The 16,241-nt window shown below is 41.6% G+C and overlaps 1 protein-coding gene across 1 annotated transcript in view; it reads right to left on the reverse strand.

Moving 5' to 3' along the window:
- Positions 1-16,241, reverse strand: part of NDNF (neuron derived neurotrophic factor) — a 38,159-nt gene that overhangs the window by 10,694 nt on the left and 11,224 nt on the right. The window lies entirely within an intron of this gene.

Consider the following 16,241-nt stretch of genomic DNA (forward strand, 5'->3'; position numbering starts at 1 on the left):
CAGGATAAGCAATTTGTCTAAAATCCCAAGATGAGTTATTTGCCAGTGTCTAATATTACAGGTTTACCAGACTCTTCAACACAACACTTATATATAAACTTTTACCATATTAAAAAGTGGGCTTGGATTCCCACTTCAAATCAAGAAAGACCACTGGGGACTTCCCTGGTGGTCCGGTGGTTAAGACTCCACGCTTCCAATGCAGGGGGAGAGGGTTCCATCCCTGGTCGGGGAGCTAAAATCCCACATGCCCTGTGGCGGAGCCAAAAAAAAAAAAAAAGACCATTGGAAAGTTCTATATGTAGGTCATTTGTCTAAACCTCCAGCAGAGTTATCTATTTACCACTCCAGTTTTCATTGAGTTACACTTTGATATTTATCACTGACTTTCATAAAAAATCCTATAAGCAGGGCTTCCCTGGTGGCGCAGTTGTTGAGAGTCCGCCTGCCGATGCAGGGGACACGGGTTCGTGCCCCGATCCGGGAAGATCCCGCATGCCGCGGAGCGGCTGGGCCCATAAGCCATGGCCGCTGAGCCTGCGTGTCCGGAGCCTGTGCTCCGCAACGGGAGAGGCCACAACAGTGAGAGGCCCGCGTACCGCAAAAAAATAAAAATAAAATTAAAAATCCTATAAGCAATCATGGATCATTCTCTAGGGCACCTGGCTTTAGGGATTGTTTCAAGGACACCATCTTCTACATGTTTCCCTTTCCCAACAGGAAGACGCAGGTAGGCGAGTTCTTTTCACCTCAAGTGCTAATGAAAGGCTTTGCTTCCTTTGAGGATTTGGTGCCTGTTTTCCTCACAGAAAAAACTAGGTAAGGAGTTGTTTTCCCTTATCTCTTTGACAACATACATCAGGGAATTCAAGCATTAGGGAAATATAGTGTTTTTACGTTGAAGTACTTTAAATAGTGAGAAAGTCAAATGCAAATATTTGCAATAATTTGAAATGAAGAGAATGCCAGTTTTATTTCTAAATAGTCATTGCTAGAGCTATGCGGTCACCTCTACTTAAACCATCACTTGACTTTAAGTTTTCTTTGAGTGCTACCAAAAATAGATTCATACAACTGAAAATAGTTTTTTGAAGGGAATAAGCTTTTCTTTCTTCTATGAGAGTCTGAGAAGTAATTTTTCCCAGTGAGCTTGCTCAGAAAGTTCCTTTAACTTACTTTTTCAAAATTTGCTTTCTGCCATGTGCTCTGCAATTTTCCATATAAATATCCGCAGTAATTAGGAGTTACTATGTGCAAAACACGGTGCGAAGCTGCATTTATATTCACAATAACCTTGTGAAGTAGGTGCTATTCTTATATAAGTATAAACCTCCTTTAACATAAGCAGAGAAAGGATATAAACCCAAGTGAATCTGACTGCAGAGCCCAAACATTTATTTCCCATCCTAGTTCTCAATTGTATTGCCATTGAATGAGAGTTTGACTGAGAGCTAAGAAACTTGACTTTTTAGTTTCAGCTGCTAACTAGAAGTGTCATCTTAGGCAATTCACTTAAAATTCTGGACCTCAATTTTATGAAGGGTTTGGATGGATGATCTCTAAACTCTGAAAACAAATGATGATTCTGAGACTGAACACTGAAATCCTCTTCCCAAATAGCTAGCAGTTTAGGAATAAGAACAGGCCTCCTTGAGTTTCATTAAATAACCTGTCCCTCAGATATCCAGGTGATTGTCAAGGTGGAATCCAAGGAAAGCTGGGGATGTAAATGAGAGGTCATGGGAGTTACTAAAAGCAAACAAAGGTTATATCTACAAAAGATGGCTGGGGGGATCAAATATCAAAGCTCAGTGAACCTATTCAAAACAAATAGGGACATGGTGGAGTAGACCGAATGGGATCACCACTCACGACCCTCAGTCCCTCTCCTCTGATGCCCTTCATCCTGCAGCCAACAGAAACGGAAAATCTGAATAGAATTTGATATGCCGCCCCTATAAAGAAATACTTATTATTTCAGCATAATAAAACACACTCAGTTTACTTTGTAGTAGCATCTCTGAAAGTTTGCCTCCTGAGAGCAGAAGAGGCCAGATAATAAAATATGTCTCTTTAGAAAGGGTTAGAATTTGGCTTTCCATATTTATTAGGAACTTAGAGCAAACATGCCATGGCAGCACTTGAGTGTGAGATACTTGGGCGTATTTGCCCTAGAACCGCTCAAGGGCAGCCTTCTCCCATGAGCCCCATATTTGCCCGCAAAGCTGTCAATTGAACAGTACCACTGCACAGCTGAACAGGACAAGCTGCCCAATGCCCCTGGGTATTTGGGATATTTAGGTCAGCCCCAGAGTTAGACAGCTAGCATGTTATGACTGGTGGGAATTTTCCCAGCATCCTCAGCTGCCTGTGGGAGGAACTTTCTCTTTATTAAATCAGCTAATAAGCAGAGATGAATTTTGAGTTAATAACAATATTAATAAATTTGTTGTGTATGTGCTGCATGCCAGGCACTCTTCTAAGTGCTTCATGTCTATTATCTCATGAATGCCAGCAACAAGCCTATGATGTAGGCCCTATTATTTATCTCATCTCATCTCAAGAATGATCAAACTGAGGCTTGGACACATAAGAACACATAGTGAATACAATATGATATGAGAAATATAAGCTATCAGGAGTGTGGTACATATGATTATTACATATTCCCCCAGGTCAGCTACTTAGCCATGTAATATTTAGTAAAGTGAACAACTTCAGATGATAGGATTATGCAGAGTAAGTGTTAAAAAGCCAATACTCCATGGGTTTCTGTGCTTGGTTGTGTATATGTGGGGAGCACAAGAACTGACTGCCTTTGTTCCAGATTATCTTTTCAAGGATGTTTGTATAGTAAACAGCCTTGGAAGATAAAGCTTCTGGAGCAAAGAGCAGGCGTGATTGTTACCCATTATAAAAATCTGGGTTCCCTAAGCTCAGGGCTGCTCTCTTATAATAAACGCCACTATATGGGCTGATGCCATCAGGCCCTCTTTCAATCATCCTACGAGAATTGGGGGGTCAGGCAGTGGGAGAAAATGCTGCTGCTGTGGATCTGTGGCTCCTGCTATTGCTGCGTAATAAAGTCCTTTGTCGCCGACCCAGGAGTCTCATGCCATCTAGCATCCATGAAACTACGGCAGGCTAACTTGTTAGCTTGCAAGGAGGGTAAAATTTCATACTCTTCACAGTTATTGACACTAAGATTTTACTTGTTAAATTATTTTACTGGCTTATTGACTTCACACTGGCTCAGGTAGACATTTTTATTTAGATAATCACCAATAGGGAATAGACTAAACTATCTTTTGCTTTCTTTAAAAAAAAAAAAATCGTATATCCTCAACTAAAGTTCTATCAGGTCACACTTTCCGTTTCTGAAACAATTTTAGCTATTTAAATTGCCACATCAACTATGGGCAAAACAGATACTTTTCAGAAAAGTGTTTAAAATGAGTATGATCCCTTTTCTTTTTATTGTATCTACAGGAGAAGATGGGTGTTAACTGAACTTATTGTGGTAACCATCTCACAATGTATGTAAATCAAACCACCAGGATGTATGTCTTAAACTTATACAGTGATGTATGTCAATTATTTTTCAATAAAACTGGAAAAAATTAGTATGATTCCCCAAACACAGGACTTTATATTCTGTAGGATTATTGTTTTCAAAATGTTATCTAATAACATCCATGTATTGCTGGGGAAAAACATACTCCGTTTTTAGGGAAGCCTAATAATTTGTTCAATTTGATCAGGTTACAGGCAGCATTTTTTTAACAAGATGTACTTAAAAGAAGCATTGAATATAGCTAATCAAAAAACGATTATGCAGACATATTGTGCATGTTTTCACAATTTATATTCACTTATTCAAATTTAAAGCTTTATGTAAGTATTGTTTAAAGGATGGAATTTTACAGATTTTTTTCCCTACCAAAAAAAATGTTCTCTCTTAGACATTCAGCTTAAGAATTAGTCACTTTTAAATAAACAACTGAAAATACATTCTGCTTAAGAATAAGCCTTGGGTAATCCAGTCTATAAGAACAGACTTTTCTTCTAAGATTACAAAAGTGCCCTCTAATGGCATAACTTTTCCTCTCATTTCTTTTTGTTACTTCTAGGTATCTAGAGCTTATCTAGGTTTAAAGTTTAAAGTAAATAACGTTTCTTAGAATTTCTCATTCAGCATTATTACTTCTGTCATGGACATCTTGTGGATAATCTAGGAAATGTGTTTGCACAGCAAGAAATCTTGCTATCTTTCTACAGTCAAGGGTCTAGTTCCAACAGAAGTAGAAAGTTGCTAGGATAGTTCCAAATATTTTTATTTTACTAGGCAGATCAATCAACTTGGTTGCACAATGATTTTCAGCCCAGAAAAACTAGGTGGTGTTATTCTATTACTGAAGATTGACTTTGTTTCGATTGAAAAGTTCTGGTGAATCGTGTTCATAGATGCTAATCTAAAACTCTGAGATTGTTCATATTGTCAGAGGCCTTCCCCATATTCGAACATTCCTTCCTATCCTACCAAAACAGAAATGAGAAAACAAAAATGACCTAATGATTTGATATACCTCAAACTTTAATCTAGATTACTGGGAATCCAGATTATTGGAGATATGAGGTAGTTTTAACCTTTGGAATGCCAATGTGTCCTGGATTAAAAGGAGAAATTGTTTCGAAATATAATTGTCCAATGAGATTAACAATGTATTCTATACCTGGAAAGGTAGAGACAGGTTTGGGCACTGAAAAGTAAATAACTTTAAATATTATTAAAGTTTATTAGTTTAACTAATAAACTAAACTATTATTAGTTTAGACTACACACACACACACACACACACACACACACACACACACAGAGATATCTAAATTCAAGCTATTTAGATACACTATATGAATCCAATTAGTTGATGTTAGAGTAAAGGTACATGAGCAATGGTTCTAAAAGAACCTTTTAAATATGCAATTTTATTTTTATATTTGCTGCCCCCTCTCTGGCGAGCGAGTGAACACTACAGCTCTAGAAGGGTGGAGGGGAGCTACTTTTGAATGTTTGAGGGCTGTGATGACTGGAGCTGCTTCTCCCATTTGCCTCCTTCCCTGCTGGGCTCTCTGCTGCCCTACCCCACAGAGAGAACGCGGAGCGTGGACCGCAGTGGGTGAATTGAAGATCAGTTTTAAACAAAATGCCAATGTAGAGATATAAAGCATTTGTATTGTCCCAGAATGGGTAGGGAGTAGAGCAGCTAATGGGTAACTGAAAACACATAAATAATTCTAAGACTTTATTTTCAGCATTAACATGACCTTTTTTAAAAAAATTTATTTGTTTAATTTATTTTTATTTTTGGCTGCGTTGGGTCTTCGTTGCTACGCCGTGGGCTTTCTCTAGTTGCGGCGAGCGGGGGCTACTCTTCATTGTGGTGCACGGGCTTCTCATTGCGGTGGCTTCTCTTGTTGTGGAGCACGGGCTCTAGGTACGCGGGCTTCAGTAGCTGTGGCACTTGGGCTCAGTAGTTGTGGCTCGCGGGCTTAGTTGCTCTGCAGCACGTGGGATCTTCCCGGACCAGGGCTCGAATCCGTGTCCCCTGAATTGGCAGGTGGATTCTTAACCACTGTGCCACTAGGGAAGCCCCCAATTTTATTCTACGTGGCTTTTAAACAGTCAAACTGACCTGGCACAACCTTTTCCCACAAACCTGTGGAAATGCTTGAGAATTGTAAAATGGTCAAATGGTATGCAAGAAAAAAAATTAAAGGGGCCTGGAATAATTTATCAGTGTACCAACTAACCACCCAGGATGACCTCTATCACCACAAAAAAACCACAATAGGCCTAAAAGCAAATAAAACTTTCCCCAGGGAGTCAGCAGCAGCTCTACTACCGTCATTTTGCAAAAGTTATCTTCAGTTACATAGTCAACTTATCATCTTGGTTAATCCACCGATTCACTTAGTGAAAATAAAAATTTATTATTTGAGGGCTTCCCTGCTGGCGCAGTGGTTGAGAGTCCGCCTGCTGATGCAGGGGACATGGGTTCGTGCCCCGGTCCGGGAGGATCCCACATGCCGCGGAGCGGCTGGGCCCGTGAGCCATGACCGCTGAGCCTGCGCGTCCAGAGCCTGTGCTCTGCAGCGGGAGAGGCCACAACAGTGAGAGGCCCGCATATCGCAAGAAAAAAAAAAAATTATTATTTGAAACTGTGTAAACAATGAGAGTAAGTAAATAAATCTGGTTAATTTTTTTTTTACTTTGAAATAGGTATTCAATGAATTTAACCACAAATCCTAATTGAGAACCTTGTCTTAAGAGTAGTGAATATTTCAAACCATTAAAATGCTTGCGTTTAATATTTATAGACTGCTGTTTAGTTACATCATTTCACTAATCTAAGAAATTTGCAAGGCTGGTAAATAAAAAGTTCTTTAAGGTTTTCATGGAACTTCCAAGGCTCTGTGAATAGAAGATGTCATATAAATTAAGGCATTGCAACCTTTCTCAGTTCTGTAGATTTCTCAGAACAGCAGCCGGCAGCTCTACCTACCTGTGAGTTATATGATCAAAGCAAATTCCTCCATCCCTTTACCACCAACCACCAAGATTCTGCAAATTCCTTGTAGAACATGTGAACGTATTTGTAAAAAATGTCATCGAGCTCCTATAGACATTACATGGTATAAAACTTAATAATCAGATTCATCAGGATAAACAGGCCACACATAGCATACAATTAAAAAGAAAATTCATAGAGTCATTAAAATGCACTTAAAAACTATCCAATGCGCCCAATCATGTGTAGGCCACAAACATGAAATGAACTTACAATGACCAAAAAGAAGGATGGGGCGTTCTGAATTTACTTGAGACAAATGCATCTGGAATAAATAAAATCTAATGTTTAATTACAGAGAGTGGAAAGTGCATGATTATAATTTAGTGAGGATAATTTCAAGGAATGGTCTGCCGCAGAGATTTCTGTTATTTTCTTTTCCTTTTTAAGTGCAAATATTTAGTCTTTTAACTTCTATTTTTAAACTCAAGGGCATTTGTTTTTGTTTGAATCATCCATGCCACATCTGATAATAAATCTGAAGCATCTGATCTAGCTGTAAAGAAAAAAAAAAAAACGTAGCCTTGGTCGGGGGGGATGGCCCCCGTGCCTGCCAGGATGTGATCTGTGAGCGAGGAGAGGTGGCGGGGTCGGGGGGCGGGGGCGGGGGGGGTCTGTCTGTGCACTTGACGCAGTAGAATGTCCAGCCTGGACCTACAGATTCCCTCAAGGCAGAAAAAAGTGAAAAAAGCTGAATTCCCAGAAGTCGTTTTGTTCTGCCGTCTTTTGCAAACAATGAAAATGTTAACTGAAATTAGTTGGTTGTTCCTATAAATATACAAGTAGCCTCTACTATGGTTGCAAATTTGAGGGAACTAGAGCATTCTGTGGTTTGGTATGTTTCCATATTTGAAAAGGGTGAAAGAAGCAGGTAGAAGTCAAGGGCTTCTGGTCTGCGCTAAGGAGTGGTTTCCTGCCCGTGCTGGGTGAGCTGCAATATTTCTAACGCCTATAGCCCAACAGAGCAGAGCCAGCCTTGGGCACAGAACACACAGGCTAAAGCTCTCTAAATGCAGGCTGTCATTACAGAGTGGAATGATTATTAAGGGTTTTAGAGTTCATTATGTCAATAATCTATGGATTAGGGACCTCCACAGGCATTTCAGCTGCAATGATTCCAACCTCCTCTACCACTTCTCTAAATGATTGCCAACTTTCATTCTGGAAGGAAATTAAATTAGTATGAAAAAGCAATGTAAAATTAAAACATGCCAAAGATCTGAATACAGTTTCCATTCTGTCATCTCCTTCCCTCTGATCCTCATGGTGTGCAGTTCACAGCAGGGCCAAGGCTAGGGCACTCTAATTTTAAAAGATGGCCAAGCCTACATAATAAGAACAGCTTGAAAGAGGATAAGGTTTGAAAGGAAGTGACCCTGTATTCCTACCATAATTAATGCCAATGGAAAGAATCATGAACAATAGAGATGGCCAAAATAAATGTACTAGAGATAGAGAGTAGTCTTTGATTCAGGAAGCCACACTCATTTTACTAAAGGAAGGAGCAGATCTCCTAAAATGCATCTGTTAGTTAGGTGATTTGAAGATATGATAAATTCAAAAGCAATTTAGAAGATAATGCAAAATAAAGCTGGAACAAGATACTGAATATCCTCCTCCTCTCCAAATTTCCTCTGTAGGTGCAATTGAGATACCTGGGCTCATTTCCACTGTCTTGGGAGAAGCTAATGATTCCTGGAATAATGAAAGCCCCTAAGGGAGGAGGAATATGCTCGCTTGCTTTTCTTACTTTAGTTTGGCAACTAAGCCTTATTTCCTGTTGATCTGCCACAAAATGGAAATGACTTCCTGTGCAATGTTCTCCAAAGCAGTTAAGAAACGACACACGCCATCCTCAACAGAAACGTAGCTAAGATGGAACGTGGCAATGTACCAGCAGCATCTAACAGCAGCACATGTCAGCCTCAAAAGTGAATCGTCATGGTCAGCAGAGTCCCTGCTGTGTAAAACACGCCAAAAATACACTGAGAGTACAACAATATTGAATACACAGCCATACCGTCCCACTCTCTACCATCGAGTCAAGCGGGCATTAATCAAGCATAAAAGTGCCCTCCAGTGTGAGCTAACGCATACCAAGAGGAAAAGGGTAGTTGAGATAATAAGTGCTTAACAGGGTTGGAGTGAAGAGTCACCGAGAGCTGGTGAGGACAGAATGGGAATCAGAGTGGAAGTAGGATGAAGGGAGAAGAATGAACTAGATTTGGGGAAGGGAGATGGAGGTGGGGAGGTCAGGGAGTTGAGGCAGAGAAGTAGAACTGCATCAGTAAACAAATGTCATCTGAGCCCCCTCCATGTGCTGGACACAGAACGGCGTGCCAGTTAACACAAGACATACTCTCCTCTTGAGGTGTTTATGGTCTAGTAAGAAGTAAGGAAGAAAATATTCTTAGGAGAGAGATCAGCAGGGAACTGCATTCTGAAGAGGGTCCTTAAAATTTCACATCATGTCCCTAAGATCACAGAGAAAGACCGCAGAGGCAAGGACAAATATTTCATCAAGACAAGCTACTTTTTTGAAGATCACTCTTCTTTTCCACACAGAGCCTCCCGCCACCCCCAAGGTCAAGAAGCATGGTTCAGTGGAAAAATCACAGACTGAGAGTCAAGACACTTCCACTGCAGGCAGGAGAGCTATTCATGTTGATGGCTTGTTGGCCCAGGTGTTCTCCAGGGTACCCTGTAGCTGTGAGCCCCTGAGTCTAGGGTTAGTTCAGCCTGTTTCTCACAAAAGCTGGTAGCATAGGGCAGAAACTAAGTTCCTCAAGGACACAATGCAACTTGGGTTCCTCTGTATCTAATTCTAAGATGAGAAATAACAGGTTAAGGACAGAAGTAAAGAAAAATCAACCTACCTTTACGGAAACATGTCCATCCATTTCATGTATTGAATGGTTGCTGTTGTAGGTTAACCTTGAGAAAGGGTTTCCACAGCCATGGTAACACTACAGAAGAATATTAATGTGAAATTCTACTGGCAAGTAAACCCAATTCTACTTTCTTGGAAATAATCATTAAAACACTGGAGGTGAGTTGTTGTAGACCTCCTGGAGGTTGGGACTATAGTATATGAATTATAGATTTGATATTTTTACAGTTATTTTATTCAAGAAGGGAACTTTTCAGTAAGATACTCCATAGATTTCTTAGGATACCAAAAACTAAATATGGTCAACAGAGCTAAAAATCAAGAGAATAAGAATTTTCCAAGCACTGACTCCATATTCTAAACTGAAGTAGGTGACATAAGGGCTCAAAAGAAATATCCTAGGAATTTATAATCTACTCATAAAGACAAAAGTTACACAACTCAGACACCAGAGTCCAATCATGTCCGTATCACTCATTCACTATTTTATTACTTAACATATATGTAATGAGTCCTTGCTACATGCAAGGCCCTCTTCTGGGGCCAGGGATGATCTCATGAATCCATGTTCTCATGGGGGTCATAGCAAGACACAGATGCATAAGTCAGAAAGCACTATTGGCTGGTAGTCATTGGTATGCAGAGAATTAAAAGATGCCTGTGTGAAAGATAGTGTGGTGAGGACCACTCTAGATGGTATATTTAGAGAAGATTTCTTGGAGAAAATGACATTTACTGTGAGATATGAAGGAAAGGAAGCAGTGAAACAAATGGCAGGGAAAAGAGCATTCCTGCAGAGAAACAGCAGGTGTGAAGGCCCTAAGTTGGCAGTAGGCCTGGGGCACTATGGAGAGGAAAGGCTATCAGTGTGGAACAGAGTGGAGGTCAAAGGGCAGATCACACACAGCCGTGCAGACCATATGAAGGAGTTAGGATTCTATCCTGAGTGTGATGGAAGGCCCTTTAAGCAGGCCAGGACCGTGATCTGGTCCATGGTTTTTCGGTGTAACTCTGTCTACTGTGTAGAAAATGGGTTTTAGGGAAGGGATCATTGTCAAAGCAAAAACCAAGCTCATCTCTGTAAAAGCAGAAAGATCAGATGAAGGCAAGGCTACTACAGTTGTCCACGGTAGACATGCTGATGGCTTAAACCTCGTGGCAGAGATGGACAGTAGTGAAGAGATTGGGAATATGTTTTACAGGCAGGGCCACCAGAATGTGCAGGTGAGTTGGAGGTAAGAAGTGAGGAAAAGAGAGGAATCGAAGATAACACCTTGATTATAGTAACACAGGTACAATAAAATGACAAAACCTAAGTAATGAAGAGATGGAAGAAAACAGAGGGAAATGAGATGAGTCAAGCTGAATTTCCAGCTGGCATCAAATAATTTTTGAGTTGCTGGCCATCTTGATGCAGTTTTTGAAAGCTAATTCTTATACTGGATAAAGTATTAGAAAAGAGGAGAAAAGAGGAAGGTGTTCTCTTCGTGTTATGACAAACATAAAGGAGCGCAGGCCAAGGTGGGAAGTAGCAGGAGTTCAGTTGTCAGGGTGGGAAATGGGATCCGCTGGATACAGGGAAGGTGGTGAGACATACTGGGGAAAGGCAACACACACACACACACACACACACACACCAGTAGTTGCTTCAAAGGAAAGGATGCATGAGGTCAACTATTTTGTCAAAATTTCTGGTAAGGGGTTGTTTGTGGTAAGTGCGCAGGAAACGAAGAAAGACAGATACAGAAGTTATGAAGAAAATTTGACAAGAAACCATTGCCATTTGGCATATATGATCAGACCCCTTTATAAGCTATGTCCCAATGGATAGGCTAGATAAAACTTATGAACTTTCTGATGAAGCCACACCTGCCAAATGTCACGTAGCAGAGGCTCCCAGGCACTTTTCTGGCAAGCAGCACCACGAGAGGAATCCCAAGACAGAGCGATAATATGACAAGGAGGCTGACGACACAGGCGTGGGCAAGGGAGAGGCAGGCCGTGAGCTCACCAACAGGCAGGAAAAAGCAGCAGAGAAAGCAAAGATGTGACCTCGGCAGGGTCATTAGGACAGACGCCAGGCTCTGAAAGATAAGAGTCTAAGGGAGAAAAATTAGCAATCATTTCAGATATTTTGTAATACGCAAATTAAGTGTTCACTAAATATTGATTGACCGATGGGCCAAACTGAATAATCACTACATCTTCTGAAATGAGACCATTACTGGTTTTGTGTGTTAGTGACACCAAGGATAAAACTAAAAGACAAAAGCAAAATACTGTAGCAGGAACAAAAGATTCTAAAAAGTGATCAAGCTCATCACTCATCCATCAGCAACAACCCTGACTATTTATGTCCTTTCCATCTATCTCAGGGCAGACGTACTACCTTCTCAAAGGAACTTCAAAATCTAAAAGGCTTTTTTAGTTCTATTTACCCTACTAACAAAATCAGGTACTTAAATTATTCAAGTTCAAAGATAGTCCTGTTCTCAGGACAAACCTGGTTTTAAAACTTGCTTTGGGGGCTTCCCTGGTGGCAGAGTGGTTAAGAATCCGCCTGCCAATGCAGGGGACACGGGTTAGAGCCCTGGTCTGGAAAGATCCCACATGCTGCGGAGCAACTAAGCCTGTGTGCCACAACTACTGAGCCTGCACTCTAGAGTCCATGAGCCACAACTACTGAGCCCATGTGCCACAACTACTGAATCCCGCCCACCTAGAGCCTGTGCTCCGCAACAAGAGAAGCCACGGCAATGAGAAGCCCGCGCACCGCAACGAAGAGTAGCCCCCGCTCGCCGCAACTAGAGAAAGCCCACGCGCAGCAACAAAGACCCAACGTAGCCAAATATAAATAAATAAAATAAATAAATTAAAAAGAAAAAAACTTGCTTTGGTAGTTCTGCCAGCTATGTCTGCTGAACACATGGGCTGCATCTTCCATAAGTTTTGATCAAAGAAATGTTTTATAACAGAGCTTCTAGTGATGTAATAAAAAGCGGTACTCATCCACAAGGCAATGAGGACAGAAAGTTTTTTTAGGACAGCAAGCATGATGGAAATGCAGATCTCATTGGCTGATCCAACAAACAGTTTGGGGCACTTACTCTGTACCAGGCACCGCTTGATATCTAGAAACACAGTAGTGAACAAGATGTGTGCATGAGGTTCTCATGCTTGCAAAGCTTACGCTTCGGCGGGTAAGAGAGAGATGATGAATAAGTAAATAACCACACATACTGATTCCAGAGAGCAGTAGCACCATGACGAAAATGAAACTGGTGACGAGGCTGGAGGGGAGCCACAGAGAGGGGCAAGCTGGGGGGACAGCGTGATTCTAGGCTGAGTGGTCAGGGAGGACCTCTCTGAGGAAGTGACATTTCAGCAGGGACTTGAATGGAGAAAATAAGCCATGGCGAGACACAGAACGTTGGGACTAGAAGGGATCTTTTACAGATGAGGAAACTGAGGAAGACAGAGGGGAAGGACCTATTTCATCTCCTGGGCTTCATATCCGGGAATCTGCCTCACCTGTGCATTAACTTCAACCCTCAGCACCCAAGAGGCTTTGCCTCCACACTGGCAAGCCTTGGGGACCAGAAGACAGGCACTGAGGACCGTGACAATCACATCAGGTGGGGGACAACTGGCCAATGTTAAACCCAGGGTGTGCTAGGAAGGGTGACACCAAATATTGTTAAGGCCCCTTAGCAGATAAAAGAGTGATTGAAGCCCTCTGGCTAGCCCAGCTAGTCTCAGTGGTTGGCACGGCATTATAGGGAAGGACATTGGGACTCAGTAAAATAAGGATTTATCTGATAAAGCCATTAAACTGAAGGGCGAAGGCGCAGTTTAAAAAGGAGGAGGTGTTCTGACAGAGGAAGGATGCTGCCTGACTTTCCCCAGGGAGATTCTTAATAGGATTGCAGCGGGGTGGTGTTTACTTAGATGGTCTGTTATCTGAGCTCTCTCTGTACACCGTCAGTAAATGAGCTAGTGTTTATTAAGTGCCTATTGTAAGTTCCCTGGGGACATCAGAGGCGGATAAGGCAGAATCACAGTCCTCCGGCGAAACCAGAGACTTTGATTCTTCTGTACTTTATCTCACTTGAATTATAGCTATTTTTATATTTTTTCTTGTCCCTAAAAAAAAGCTCTTCACGAGGCTTACATAACATGAATTTACTCAAGAAAGTGCCCCATAGACCAAGATTACTTTTTTACTCTTTATATCCCCTGCATAGACTTTTTTAGTTCTTGCATAAAATAGGCACTAAATAAATATTTGCTTAATTATACTGTTTTCAAGAAGCTTATAGGAAGAGGAAGGTAATCAGAAATGTCTCCCATCAGAAAAATCCCTAAATGTTCTGAACTGTGCAAGGCAGTTGGGGGTGGTTATTGGCCAAACCCTCAAGGCTGATTGCTAGCTCCAGACTCATCTTCCTTCCTTTCCCAGGCACCCAACCCTCAACGGTGTGGAGTGGCTCAAGGCTGGCCTCGCCAAGCCAGACTCAGGAGTCAGGCTCGAATCTGAACCTGGGTTCCTTCCTCTGTCGAAACCCCTGGGTACCACTGCCACTGTGGGCAGATGAAGTAAGCGGAACTGCTCTGAGCCTTGGTTTCCATGTTTGTTGTCTGAAAGGGCACAGTAGCTCCTGGTGAGGCTGCTGAAGGGCTACCTTGACATCAGTGCACATCAGTATTACCTCAGCAGCCCGGTCCTGCCAGCAGCTAAACTAGAACCTCAACGTTATCTGATATTTTGATCCCCGTGTCCCGTTACCCATCAAGTCCTGATGATCTCCCTGCTGCATCTTCTCTCAAAGTTGCTCTCTCTCCTCTAACCAAACGGCCAACGCCTCAAATTGTCCACTTACTGCATCTCCCCTGACTGTTCTCATACTCATTTCCTGCATCTTTGCTCAATCGTGCCGCACAGCACTGTACTGTCCCCTTTCTAAATGGAATCTGTTTCACTCTTCTGCTTAAAAAAAGTCAGAGGCTTCCCATGAAGTACAGAATGAAGGGCATGCATGCGAGGTCCTTTAGGCCCCTCCTCACTCTACAAACTCACTTCCCACAACTTCCCCGCACTCTGCTCACATTCCCAGCTCGCGGAGGAGCTGCCGCCTCCTTTGCCAGGATACCACTGCCCCCTCTCTGGTGGCAAAATCCCACTCATTCTTCAAGACGCCAGCATCTACAGCCACAGAGAAATTTAGTTGTGCACTAAATTCCACGCTCATACTTCTATTGCAAACCATTTTGTTCCACGCTCATACTTCTATTGCAAACCATTTTGAATTCTCTGTACGTATTCTTGACACCCCCCCAGGGTGGCAAGGACACATGCTCTCTCTCTACAACAGTGATATGCTGATCACGGAACCCAACCCCTAGCAGATGCCCATGATGTTTCATGAGTGTGTAACGAATAAAGGGAAATGAAAATAATAAAATTGACTGTTGTTGCTGATTTATGGAATCTGCTTCACAAGAGATAATACAAGCTAAATAGGAAATAAGTTACGGATGCTTTTGACAATTTTATGGGCGCTAAACTTATAATAGTTACTGTGTGAAACCTAAAAAGTTGGGAAGAATATCTTTAATCTTTTGAGGTGGACATCACAGACATCTGCTGGTGTGGCTGCCACAGACAGATGGTGTGTGCTAGGCAGTGCCGGGACTTCGTATAAGGATGCATTTCTTTTGCGCTTAAGAACACAAGAATGTCCTGGTAAGAATAACATAGTGCATTACTCAGGAAGGCCTCTGTCTTCTGTAAACACGTAAAATATGTTTGGTTGGGATACATTCTGATTGGAGAATAGGAGTGGTACAGACTAGTGCTTCTGAAACCTTATTATGCACACAAATCACCCAGCCTCCCTGGTAACATGCAGACTCTGATTCCAAAGGTCTGGGGTTGGCCCTGAGACTCATCCTTTCGAACAAGCTCCCTGGAGATGCAGGTGCTGATATTTCAGGGACGGTACTTTGAGTAGCTCTGACTCTTCCAATCCTATTAATCCGGTAAGATCAGCACTATGATTTTCATCTCCAAGATTTTCACTGTTTGAACTTTCTGATTTCTAATTTTCATTCATTACCAAAGTTTAACATTTTAAACATCTATTTAGGGAGAAGCATGGGTGAAATAGAGGTTGTCTACATCCTCTCTTCCTCTTACCTTGAGAACTATTATTATATCCACACAATTTCTCAGCTTTCTCTTTTCTCTACCTCCTTTAAATTAAAAAAAAGAATGACAGGCAGGTTTATTGCCTTTGAGGAATATGTCTAGGTTCATCTTAAAGCCCAATAATGGACAAGTGGACCATTTACCATTTGGGAAATTGTGAGAAGGTTCAAAGTTATTCCAAAGTTTCTAATTTGTTCATATAGTGATACATACTGGAGTTGGCAAATACAGTCCTAGTAAATAAATGCTATCAAGAAGAAATTATTTATTATTACCATAGAATAATAAATATCATAGACTAGGAAGGGGTGTGGTTCCATGGACCCAATCCCATATTTTCCCAAATATCTGATGGTCCTAAAGCTTTACTCCTTCCTCTCCCCTGGCAGTTGTTTTGATATGACAGCATTAGAGCTTGTCTGCTACCAAAGAGGATTTAAAGGGGTCTCCGGTGCCAAAGCCCAGGACAAGATCAAAACAGCGATTTAGAAATAACTGTACGCACGATAACGTA

The sequence above is a fragment of the Delphinus delphis genome, chromosome 5, assembly GCF_949987515.2.
Source record: "Delphinus delphis chromosome 5, mDelDel1.2, whole genome shotgun sequence".
In the NCBI taxonomy this organism is placed as follows: Eukaryota; Metazoa; Chordata; class Mammalia; order Artiodactyla; family Delphinidae; genus Delphinus; species Delphinus delphis.